Source organism: Triticum aestivum, chromosome 7A (genome assembly GCF_018294505.1).
Source record: "Triticum aestivum cultivar Chinese Spring chromosome 7A, IWGSC CS RefSeq v2.1, whole genome shotgun sequence".
NCBI lineage: Eukaryota > Viridiplantae > Streptophyta > Magnoliopsida > Poales > Poaceae > Triticum > Triticum aestivum.
Window position 1 is genome coordinate 62,570,452 of NC_057812.1, and position 12,099 is coordinate 62,582,550.

At 52.2% G+C, this 12,099-nt stretch overlaps 1 pseudogene; it reads left to right on the plus strand.

Moving 5' to 3' along the window:
• The window catches only part of LOC123148976 (probable WRKY transcription factor 61), a 10,015-nt pseudogene extending 7,706 nt beyond the window's left edge, over nt 1-2,309 (plus strand).
• The last annotated feature ends 9,790 nt before the right edge of the window (nt 2,310-12,099 follow it).

Sequence of the window (12,099 nt, forward strand, 5' to 3'; positions counted from 1 at the left end):
CATAGCTTGCCACAGAACTAGTTAAGTGTCCCTAAACTTTTAACGGTTCAAAAGTTATCAAAAAATATGAAATAAATATGGGAGCATCTCTCTAATGTAATAAGATGATCCAACGGAGGGATTGTCAAAATATGCATCTGTGTGTCCTCGACAAAAACAATAAGCATTTCAGCTCACTGCGACATAAATATATACTGAACTATTTGTTTTTTTGTCCAGGACACATACAGTCGTATTTTTTTAATCCCTCCGTTGGATCATGCTATTCGTCACCCTAAGCGAGGAATATTTATTTTTCACTCCCCTCTATTTTACCATCAATGCACCGTAATTTTACGTTCCGTAAATTTTGTTTTATTTCCGATGCAAAAAGGGACGGTAAGAAAATATATAATCACCGTAAAAATATTTTACGTTATGTAAAATTACAAACGTAAAAATATAGTGTAAAATACACATAAACGACAAATTTTCCTGTCTTATGACCTATATTTTTATTTTCTTATGTCAAATTTTATATAATGAATCAATAAGAATGTAACTATTTGAATTTCAAACATAATTTAATTATGAAATAATCGTAAGATTACCTCGGGTGAAGAATAACTTATTCTACATCTGAGTGATGAATAGTAACAATATATATATATATATATATATATATATATATATATATATCATAATCTCTCGAAAATTCTGACTAAAATCCATATATAATTTGTGTATGTTTAAGTTTATATAAATTAGATTTAAATTAATCAAATCTAAAGTTTAAAAAAGCAAAACGAGAAACATATAATATATACGCCGACGGCATGGCCGTCGGCATAGAGGGCTCACGTGGTTTTTTGCGGAATAAAAAAAGTGTACAAGCTATGCCGACGGCCTCCGTTAGGGCCGTCGGCGTAGTGGTGACGGTGTCAACCCTCCGTCTGTACCTTGGTCGACGGACCCACCTGCATGCCGACGGCGTCTCTATGCCGACGGCCCACGTCAGCATCGTGGAAGATACGCCAACAGCCCTCCTACGCCGACGACCCGCGTCGGCATAGATGGAGGTTTGCCGACGGCTTTAGTATGCCTACGGCCTTTCCAAGGCCATCGGCATACCACCATCTATGCCGACGAGGGTCGTCGGCATAGAAAAAGCCGTCGGCAGCGGCTATTATTCTGGTAGTGGGTGCAGCAGAGGGTGGCTCCCGTGAGCGGCGGCAGCACGACGCCGACCGTGCTCACTGACACGATCGCCAAGGCGATCACGTCAGACCCGGGCTTCCACACAGCGCTCGCGGCCGCCATCACGTCTTACGTTGGCAAGCCGGCTGCAGGAGGCAGCAAGGGGCTCGAGTGGGGTGAGCACCTCGGGCTGGGGCCATCCAGTGCGGCAGCCGCGGCATGCTCGTCGGCAGTGCTGGCACGATCGTCATCAACGGGGGCCGCACAGAGCGGTTCCCCGAACGGGAGGATGACGTTGCAGGCGTCGCTGGCGTTGTCAGGCTCCACGAGTGCTACTGCTTCGACATTGTGAAGAACAGGGAGCACATTAATTTGGTAGCTGAAGGTTCTGACTTCTGAGTTATGTTTGTGGATTGAGTTGAACATTTCGTGTAGATATATACTGACTTAGCATAACTGCTGAAAATGTGTTGATTGATTCATCATTCACAGCCTAAACACACGCCACGAGTTCAGGCCTGCACGAGTTTTTGTACGCGACAAGTTATTTGCAAGTTGCCTGAAAAAAATATGTTTGCAGTGATCATAACTAGGCCTGCCGATTTCCCAAGTGTCCACCATTGCTTACAGCCCTCTGCCACTATCAATCTAGTCTCCTGTTGAATTAGCACGCAATTGTGGTATGAAACTGCAGCAGAAAATCAGGTCCAAAACATGAATCAAACGGAGCCTAAGATTACTTTGTTTTTAGCGCAGTGTATTTTCCACAGCCACATGCAGCCGCTCGACACTTGCTACCACCGCTGTGACGGCATACATTTAATGAAAATTACCCACCTGCCATTCCATTAGTCATTGCTCAACATGAATTCAACTATTTAAGGATCGTTGCTCAAGAAACCATGGAGAACCTCCTTAGAAGATGTCTAGATCAGGGAGTGTTTGACAAAAAACTACCATTTTAGGGGTTTGCGTCCCACAAAACTACCAGTTTAAAAAAATGACTAAAAACTACCAAAATTTTCTAATTTCGTGACTAAAAACTACCAATTTCAGATAATGACCAGTTTAGACGATTTAAACGTGTTTATAACAGGCGGGGCTCATCTGTCAGCACTGACGTGGTGTCAAAGCCAACTTCACAGGAGAGCGGACGCCGGTCGCCTCGCCTATCCCCGAGATCTGGGGCGTCAATGGAGTTTCGCCGGCCTTCCACCCGGCTGTGACGACCGGACCGCATCAGGGCTGTCCCCGACGACCTGCTCCTCCTCGTCCCCGCCCGCCTCCGCTGCGCCCGGGCCGCCGCGCACACCGGCCTCATCTCGCGTCGGTGGCGCGGCCTCGCGGCCCGCCTCCGCGAGATCGTCTTCTGCGGCGTCGCCCTCCACAGACTCGAAGCGGCTCGGTCGTGCTCGCTGCCTCCGCGCCGAACGCCACCAACGGCCTCGCCGACGTTGAGGTCGGCTCGGTGAGCTCGTACGGGCCGCGACCGCCGCCGAGCGTCGGCCTGAACGTCACCATCACGCCCAACCGGTCGTCGCCCGCCGCCGACACCAGCCAGGTCGCCGTGCGGATCGAGTACGACGCCCCCGCGCACCGCCTCTCGGTCTACGCCCACGACACGGCCGCCGGCGACCCACCCGTCAACGACACAGCCACCCTGCTCCTCGACGTGCCGCTCGACCTGGCCGCCCGCCAAGGCCGCGCTGGTGGGGTTCTACGCCTCCACGTCCCACGCCGGCGTCCGGCAGGGGCGGCTGCGTCGGGGCCGGTGCGAGGAAGCGGCTGCGCGGGGGCGCGACGCCGGGCCCTCCCTTCTAAGCCCGGTGGATGGCGGCAGGTTCAGCTGCTGCGCGTGGGCGCGACGCTGGGCCCTCCCTGCTGAGCCCGGTGGCAGCAGCACCATGGCTCTGGCCTCCCTCTCGCCTCTAGCGACGACCGCCGGGGAGCCGGGATGCACAGAAGTTGTTTGTGAAAATGCCAAAGAAAGATAGAGAGGAGGAAGAAGAATGACGTGTGGGTCCCACCTGTAATAACGGTCAACTGAACGGTCAACATGTTTAAATCGTTTAAACTGATCATTATCTGAAAGTGGTAGTTTTTAGTCACAAAATTAGAGAATTTTGGTAGTTTTCGGTCACTTTTTTTAAACTGGTAGTTCTGTGAGACGCAAACCCCTAAAGTGGTAGTTTTTTGTCAAACACTCCTAGATCAGGAGAACCTTTGAATTGTAGTCTGTAGGGTTGTATAGGCTGAATAGCTGAACAGTCACAAACAGTTATACCGTGACAGTACGTCTGATTTCAGATTCAGAAACAATCTTTGTTGCTAGTGCAGTAAAAACTTGGTAAGTTTCTGACTGATGCATTGCCATGTTTTTTTCAACTCATAAATGCTAGTGGACTCCGTAGGTCGAGTTACATGGAATCTAATATATGATAGAATGGGACTTTTCTTGCCATTTGACATCTTACAATTCCGTCATGCAGAGTTTAGTATTGAATTGTTAGACATTAGACAGTGAAACTCACACGGTCCTATCCTCAGAACCTGATAAGTACGGAAATTCTACAACCACGGGACAACTTGCAATCTTATATCATTGGTCTGCCGTGCCGTACATTGCCTGATTTTCTTATTAGAGGCTGAACTTGGTGGTTGACAATTACTAACGCCTAATTAGCAGAGATAATTTTGGGAATCATTGACATTTTGTATTACTAGGGGAGGACAGGACAGGACAGCTCAGTATGCTGCAATCTGCATGTTCAGTTGACCAAATTCAAAGAAGTGGTCCGCCAAGGATACACCTCGATTAACAAAACTCTGTTTGATTTTTTTTTTTCAAAAAGGGGACTCCGCGGTCTCTGCATCAGAACGATGCATACAACCATCTTATTAAACCAAATAAATAAGTTCCAACAAAGTCTTAAAGTCTCCAACTGAAAATTGAAAAAACTCAGACAGAGCCAAAATGGGATAGAAACACAAACTAGCGAAATAAAGGACGCCACAACCGGCTGGCAAAAGAGAGATAGGTAAACTAATTGTCTATCCTATTACATGACCGCCATCCAAACCGGTTGAAGATATTCCGAGCTACCATCTCCCAGCGGATAGATCCAGTAACCAAACACTCCCTGGTCTCCGTCGGAGTGAGTAGCGACCACGAACGGATCAACGCCGTGGCTCTAAAAATAACCTGCAAAAAATGAATGTGTGTTGTCCTGTTAAAAACCAAATCATTTCTGCAATTCCAGAGCTCCCACACCAAGGCACAGACTCCTACACGAATATGTCTCGCTAACTCGGGCTCTACCCCGTTAAGCCGCGTTCCAAATAACGTGTTGACTGAACTCGGTGGAGTAATATTAAAAGCAATATGGACCGTCCTCCATAAAACTTAGCTAGCGGGCAATCAAGAAAAAGGTGCTTGATCATCTCATCCCGATCACAGAAACTACACCTAGTAGGTCCTGTCCAATTACGCTTTGTCAAGTTGTCCTTGGTTAAAATAACTTGTTTATGGTGAAACCACATAAATACTTTGATTTTCAAAGGGACTTTGACAGCCCAAACATGTTTGGAACTAGGAATCGAGCTTGAATTGATAACATCAACATACATTGATTTAACTGTAAATACTTCAGACCTAGTAAGCTTCCAGCGTAATTCATTGGGTTGTTGGGAAAGCTGAACGTCCATCAGTCTACTTACTAGATGTAGCCATTCTTCCCAACGATTACCCACTAACGCCCTTTTGAACTGAATATTAAGGGGGATAGATTGTAAAACCGTTGCAACAAAAAACTCACATCGTTGAATAATACGATACAAAGACGGGTATTGGATGGCTAAGGGTGCCTCTCCGAGCCAAGTATCCTCCCAGAATCGCGTACTGGCACCGTCACCAACAATAAACTTTCTCCTATTAAACAAGGAAAGCTTTACTTTCATAAGCCCTTTCCAAAAGGGTGAATCAGTCGGTCTTACTGTCACCTGAGACAAAGTTTTGGTTTGAAGATACTTGCTACGGAGGATTTGCGCCCAAGTGGCGTCAGTCCCACTTGATAACTTCCACAACCACTTGCTGAGAAGACATCTGTTCTTAACTTCAAGATTCTCAATACCAAGACCCCCTTGGTCTTTCGGTCTACAGATGATATCCCATTTGACTAAACGGTATTTTCTTTTTAGCTCATCACCCTGCCAAAAGAAACGCGGTCGATAGAAGTCCAGTCTTTTCCTAACTCCAACTGGGACTTCGAAGAAAGACAAAAGAAACATAGGCATACTAGTGAGAACCGAATTTATCAAAATTAATCGGCCTCCGTATGACATGAGCTTGCCCTTCCAGCAACTCAGTTTCTTTTCAAATCGGTCCTCGATGCACTTCCACTCTCTGTTTGTCAGTTTACGATGGTGGATTGGTATTCCTAAGTAGGTGAAAGGCAAAGCCCCCAAATCACACCCAAACAATTGCCTATAAGCCTCTTGTTCATCATTGGCTCTACCAAAGCAGAACAACTCGCTTTTGTGAAAGTTAATCTTTAACCCAGTCAATTGTTCAAATAAGCATAACACCAGCTTCATATTTCTCGCTTTTGCCAAGTCATGCTCCATAAAGATGATTGTATCATCGGCGTACTGGAGGATGGACACACCTCCATCAACGAGATGAGGTACCAGGCCACCCACTTGACCAGCCTCCTTAGCCCTTCCTATCATAATTGCCAACATATCAACAACAATGTTGAACAGGATAGGGGACATCGGATCCCCTTGTCTCAGGCCCTTTTGTGTCTGGAAATAATGACCGATCTCGTCATTCACTTTAATTCCAACACTCTCTTTTTGCGTATATGATTCAAACTGGCGTCGCCAGACTTCATCAAAACCTTTCATACGCAACGCCTGTTGTAGGAATGGCCATTTTACTTTATTGTATGCTTTCTCGAAATGCACCTTAAAGATAACTCCATCCAATTTTTTCGAGTGGATTTCATGGAGCGTTTCATGCAGGACCACCACCCCTTCTAGGATGTTTCTGTCTGGCATGAAAGCAGTTTGGGAATGCTGCACCACAGAATGCGCAATCTATGTGAGCCGATTAGTCCCAACCTTGGTGAAAATTTTGAAACTAACATTGAGAAGGCAGATCGGCCTGAACTACTCGATTCTCACAACATCCGTTTTCTTAGGAAGCAGTGTTATTGTTCCAAAATTTAAGTGAAATAATTGAAGCTGTCTAGAGAAAAGATTGTGGAACATTGGAAGTAAATCCCCCTTAATAATGTGCCAACATCTTTTGTAAAACTCCGTCGGGAATCCATCAAGCCCGCGAGCCTTATTGTTTTTCATCTGCGCTATAGCATCAAACACCTCCTTCTCCGAGAATGGGGCAACCAGAATATCATTATCATTAGCAGTTAGTTGAGGCACATCCTCAATCCTGGACTCATCGAGGGATACACAACTATCCTCTGGAGGTCCAAATAACTGCTTATAATACTCGGTGATGTAAAGTTTCAGCTTGTCCTGCCCTACAATAGTTCCTACATCTTGCTCAAGCTGAAAGATTCTCTTCTTTCTGTGCTTGCCATTAGCAATCAAGTGAAAGAATTGAGTGTTTGCGTCTCCCTGGACCACTATGCGAACCTTCGCCTGCAACGCCCACTTCAACTCTTCTTCGCGGAGAAGTTCTTTCAATCTCATCTCCGCATCTAGCTTAATCTGGAACTCTGCAGATTGCAAAATTGTGGATTCGGCTTTTATATCTAGGGACTGAATCAGAGAAAGGAGCCTTTCCTTTTCAATCTTATAAATCCCACTAAGGTGTTTAGCCCATCCTCGTAGGAAACTTCGCAAATGCCTAATCTTGTTCTGCTAATGCTTGACAGAAGTCATACCTCCTACATCTTTAGCCCATTCCCTGGCAACCAGATCCAAGAAACCTTCTCATTCAAACCATGCAAGTTCGAAAGAAAAAGGTGTTTTTGTTTCCCACGTGGTTTGGCTCACCTGAGTCCACGAATAAAGGTGTGTGATCCAAGATTTCGCGCGAGAGAGCCTGGACCGTTACGAGAGGGAACTTCTGTTCCCACTCGACACTCGCGAGAACTCGATCCATCTTCTCATACGTCGGGTTTGGCAAAGCGTTAGCCCAGGTAAATTTTCTACCGGAAAGCTTTATCTCTCTCAAATCCAAGATTTCAATAATGGTATTGAACATAAACGACCATCTGCCATCAAAATTATCATTATTCTTTTCCTCTCTCCTCCTAATGATGTTGAAGTCACCCCCAACCAAAATTGAGAGCTGCTCGGATTCGCATATTCGAACCAGGTCCGCCAAAAACTCCGGTTTAAGCTCGGGTTGTGCGGCAGCATACACCGCCACCAGAGCCCAGTTAAACCCATCAGCTTTGGACCTGACCCGAAATTTAACCGCGAAGTCACCCATCACTACACTTCGGACTTCCAGTGAATTGCATCTCACTCCAAGCAAGATCCCACCCGATCTTCCTCGCGGAGGAAGGCAATGCCAATCAAAATCGACACCACCCGATAAAGTGTTGAGAAACTGTGGTGCAAAATTATCCCTACCAGTTTCTGAGAGAGCAATGAAATCTAATCGATGCTCAAGAGACGCCTTAGCAAGAAACCTTCTTTTAGCCAAGTCCTTCAGACCTCTGCTATTCCAAAAGATTCCTATCATATGTCATCATGAAATTTTTTGGCTGTCCGAATCCTAGCACTCCTATGAACCGCGGAAGCAGGATAAACCTTCCGCTTCCACTTACGCTTGGGTTTACTATGGTCCTCCATCCGGTCCTCATAACCGGGCTCAGTTGGTCTTGCTACTGCGTCCTCTAGAATTACATCCTCTTCCTCAGATTCAAGAGTGGATGGTGCAAGATCCGCACAAAAATTATCGAGCACTCTTACCCTGTTGGGTGGTAGGTGCGACATATGCCAACGGGTGGCTTATCATTGTGGGAGCCAGTAAGACGTCACCGGTGCCTGGAAACGGGATGAGGCGAAGACATGCACGCCGGCGAATCTTACCCTGCTTCGGGGCTCTCCGTGGAGATAACATCCCTACTGCTGCTCTACGGGGTCTCCGCATGATCACTAGATGGACAAGTAGCTACACAATGCTCCTTGAGCTGTTCGGTGGGAGGAGGAAGAAGGGCACAGATAGCTTGCTTCTTCTCCTTGTGTGGTGTCTAAAACTAGCTGGGGGTCCAACCCTTTGCATGGGTGCCCCAGGGGGGTTTATATAGGCCTACCCCCCAAGGGTACAATGGTAATCTGACTGGGCGCGGGGCCCAGCCGTCTGTGACTGCGCTCGCCGGCTTCTGTGCCGGCCGCTGGGGCCCGCCGACTGGTGGGTCCCGCCGGCTGCCGGCTCCTCGGTCAACAGGTAGGCCCCACTGTCCGGGACCTGGTCGCCAGCTGGCTACTGTTGCTCCATCTTGGTGACGTGGGCTTCGTCGTGGTAGGCGTGGCTACAGTACCGCCGCCCGGCGGGTGATTACTGTAGCCTCACCACGTCTTGTCTCCTTAATGGGGCGTCTCCTTCGAGGAAGATGGCAAGCCGGCTGCGGGGAGCCGGCTCTCTCTTGGGCCGACTGGGGGAGGTGTGGCCGCCTTCAGGTGTCTCTCTGCCCAAAGGGACCCACCGCCCGTGGGCCGCGCTGGTAGTCCATCGTGGATGGCGTCAGGGTCGGCATGGCAACAGTGTTGCGCCGGGCGGGTCATGGTCACCCGTACGGCGCACTGTGTCGATCGTGCTCTGGGATTTGGGGGTGGAAGGCTTTACTGTAGCCACGCCCCGTCACATCACCGCTAGGTGGATGCGAACTTTGGGGGTACGGTCTTGACTGCTTCAAGGGAGCCGGCTTCTTGGAGTCGGCCTTCTCGCAGCCGGCGTCTCGAAGTCGGCCCTCCCGCGGCTTTCTTCACGAGGGCTAAAGTCGGGCCGCCTTCCGAAAGCCGGCCTGGATGACAGGCAGCAAGGGGAAGGCGGCCCCATGTCTTGGATTCTTGAGAGCCGGACGGGCTCGTAATTTTTTCAGAAGGGCCAGGGGAAGCCGGCTAGGCTACCCCTGGCTATTTACTCCGACAGTAGTCCCCGAAGCTGATCGAGCTTCGAGGCGGTCAGAGGGACGAGAAGCTTGGTCAGCTTCCTACCCTGAGGAGCCGGCTTTGCTGGTGTATGCCGATTTCAGAGAGCTCTTGTGTCTTGCAGGCGGGATGGTGGTTGACCCGCGTGCTGACCGCGGGCCCTCCCGTGGGCCAAGTGGCAGTGGAAACCTGCCAGTGCACGCCGCGACGGGACGCCGTCGCAGGCCCGGGCCCGCCACTCCTAGGCCTCGGCCCGAGTGCTGATCTTCTGCGGCCCAGGTGGACCGCTCGCCTTCCCGTGGCGATTTTATTTCGCCGTTAGGGCATAATAAGCGTGGGACGTGGGGGAGTGGGCACGATCGATCCCCACGTTCCCCCACGCCGCGCCTCCTCGGCTCCGCCGCGCGAGCCTATAAGTAGGGGGAGGAGGGGGAGAGACAAAGGTTCGCATGCTCTCTCTCACTCCGCCCCTCTTCGTCCTCCTTTCTTCCTCTCGCTGCCGTCGTAGCTTCCCGTCTCAACGCCGCCGTGCTGCCGCATCGTCTTGCTCCCATGGCGCTGTCGAGCTCGTGGGACGGCTCCAACGTCCATGAGGACCATGTTGAGTTCCTCCGCCAGACTCGGCGCCTGCCCGATGCCAACCTCGTGCGGGTCTGCCTGGCACCGGAGACGGAGATCTCGCCGGCCCCGGAGGAGGGCGAGCGGGTCGTCTTCCGCTCGCACTTCCTGCGCGGCTTCGGCCTTCCGGCGAGCGGATTCCTGCGCTCCTTCCTCGAGTTCTACAATCTTCAGCCGCATCACCTCACGCCCAACACGGTGATGCTGTTGTCGGCCTTCATCTCTCTCTGCGAAGGTTTCTTGGGGGTGCTCCCCATGCTGGAACTCTAGGGGGAATTCTTCCAGAGCAAACTCGGCACCGTCGTCGCAGGCGTGCCCGCCCCCTGCGGGGCCTACATCGCCATGAGGAGGTCGGGCGAGAACAACCCGTTCCCGTCCATCCCCCTGATCCAGTCGGTGAAGATCTGGCAGAAGTCGTACTTCTACGTGAAGAACGTCGCCCAGCAAGGAGACCACGTCAACCTGTCGGCTTACGTAGCCGGCCCGCCGGCTGGGAGGCAGCCCTCATGGAGTTTCCGGTCCAGGTCACTGTCTCAGGCCGGGAACGCTGCCGTCTCCCGGCTTCAGGTGATGATCCAGTCGGAAGGCCTGAGCGGGGCCGACTTGGTGGCCGCCTTCGTGGAGCGCCAGATACTTCCTCTCCAAAGCCGGCCCCACATGATGTGTCGGATGAGCGGCCGCTTCGACCCAAGCCGGCTGAGCACCAGGGAGATGCCTCATGCGGAGGTGTCGTACATGGTAAATTATATCTCCAATTGCAAGCTCGCCGAGGACTAGCGATACGGCAAGGTGCCGTATTCTCGCGCCAACCCTCCGCCCGTTGTAAGCTTTCCTCTCTTTCTTCTTTTTGTTGGTAGCCGGCTTTATGATGGCCGGCTTCTGATCGGTCGGTTCTTCTTAGCAGAACCCCCTTCTTGCGCCGACGATCGGGGCAGCAGGGATAGAACGCCAGTACGTCCCCGACTGCACGGTGGACGACGTCGACGAGCCGGATTTGGAGGCGGCCGCCATGGAAGACGCCGTCGTGGGGGACGACGCCGAGCCCGGAGGCACAGGGCTTACCGCCAGCTTCGTGGACTGGCCGGATGATGCCGAAGCCGAAGTCGCCCCGCGTCGCCAGCCGGCGGCCGACCATCAAGGCGCGGGCTCGTCCACCGCGCCGGCTGCCAGCGGCGGCGCACAGAAGCGCCGGGCCACGTCAATCCTCTTCAGCAGTCGGCCGAAGAAGTCCAAAGTCTCCACCGCGGCGACCAAACGAGATGAGGCGGCCGCGAAAGCGGCCCGCTTCTGCAAGGCGGTGAAGCAGCCTCAGGCGGTCTCAGCGTAAGTCGTCGATTGCCTGGTCGCATGCTTTTCATCGTTCTCTCCTGTTCGAACATTCTTCCTAACCTTTTCCCGCTCGCTGGACAGGGCGCCGCTTTCCCTTGAGCGGGGTCCGGGCGGCTCCGTAGTTGGGCCGACTGTAGGGTCTTCGGGCTCCCGCCGTGTGGACCCCCGCGCCGACCTCAGGGAAGCCACGGAGTGGAACGCCCGTGAGGCGCGGGAGGAGCGTGAAGCGGCGGAAAAAGCGGCTGCCCAGGCGGCGAGGGAGCAGGCCGACGCGGCAGCCAAGGCCCAGGCGAAGGCGGCGACCGCGGAAACGGAGGCGGAGGGTTCACGTAACCAGCCTCCGCTGCTCGCCATTCCCCTCCGAGCCGTGGCCCCTGACACCCCATTGCCCCTGGCGGAGGAAATCGTCCAAGACCCGCCGCTGATGGAGAGGAGGGAGGACCTCGTGGTCTTCGCGGGGAGAGCGCCGCCGGCAGCGCCAACCGGAGCGAGCCAAGGCGGCCAATCGTCAGCGGCGCCAGAGGAGCCAGCCGAGGGTGAGCCAGAGGACGGAGCCGGCCTCGAGGTGCAGCCGGTGACGCGTCGGCGCGCAGGGGGAGGCGCCGCTCCGCTGGAGTCGCGCCGAGTTGCGGGCGCCGGCCAGTCGGCGGAGGCTCTGGAGGCGGCCAGCACCGCCACGTCCGAGTGGACTCCCAGCGGGGGGACTGGCGAGCTGAATGTGGCGGCTCAAGAGGTCCGGAGCCGGCTTCAAACTCAGGCTGCCCTACTGCAGCAGTACACCCAGGAGTTCCTGTCGACGCGGGCCGCCATCCGGGTGAGTCTTTCATTCTTGGCCACTTTGGTCTC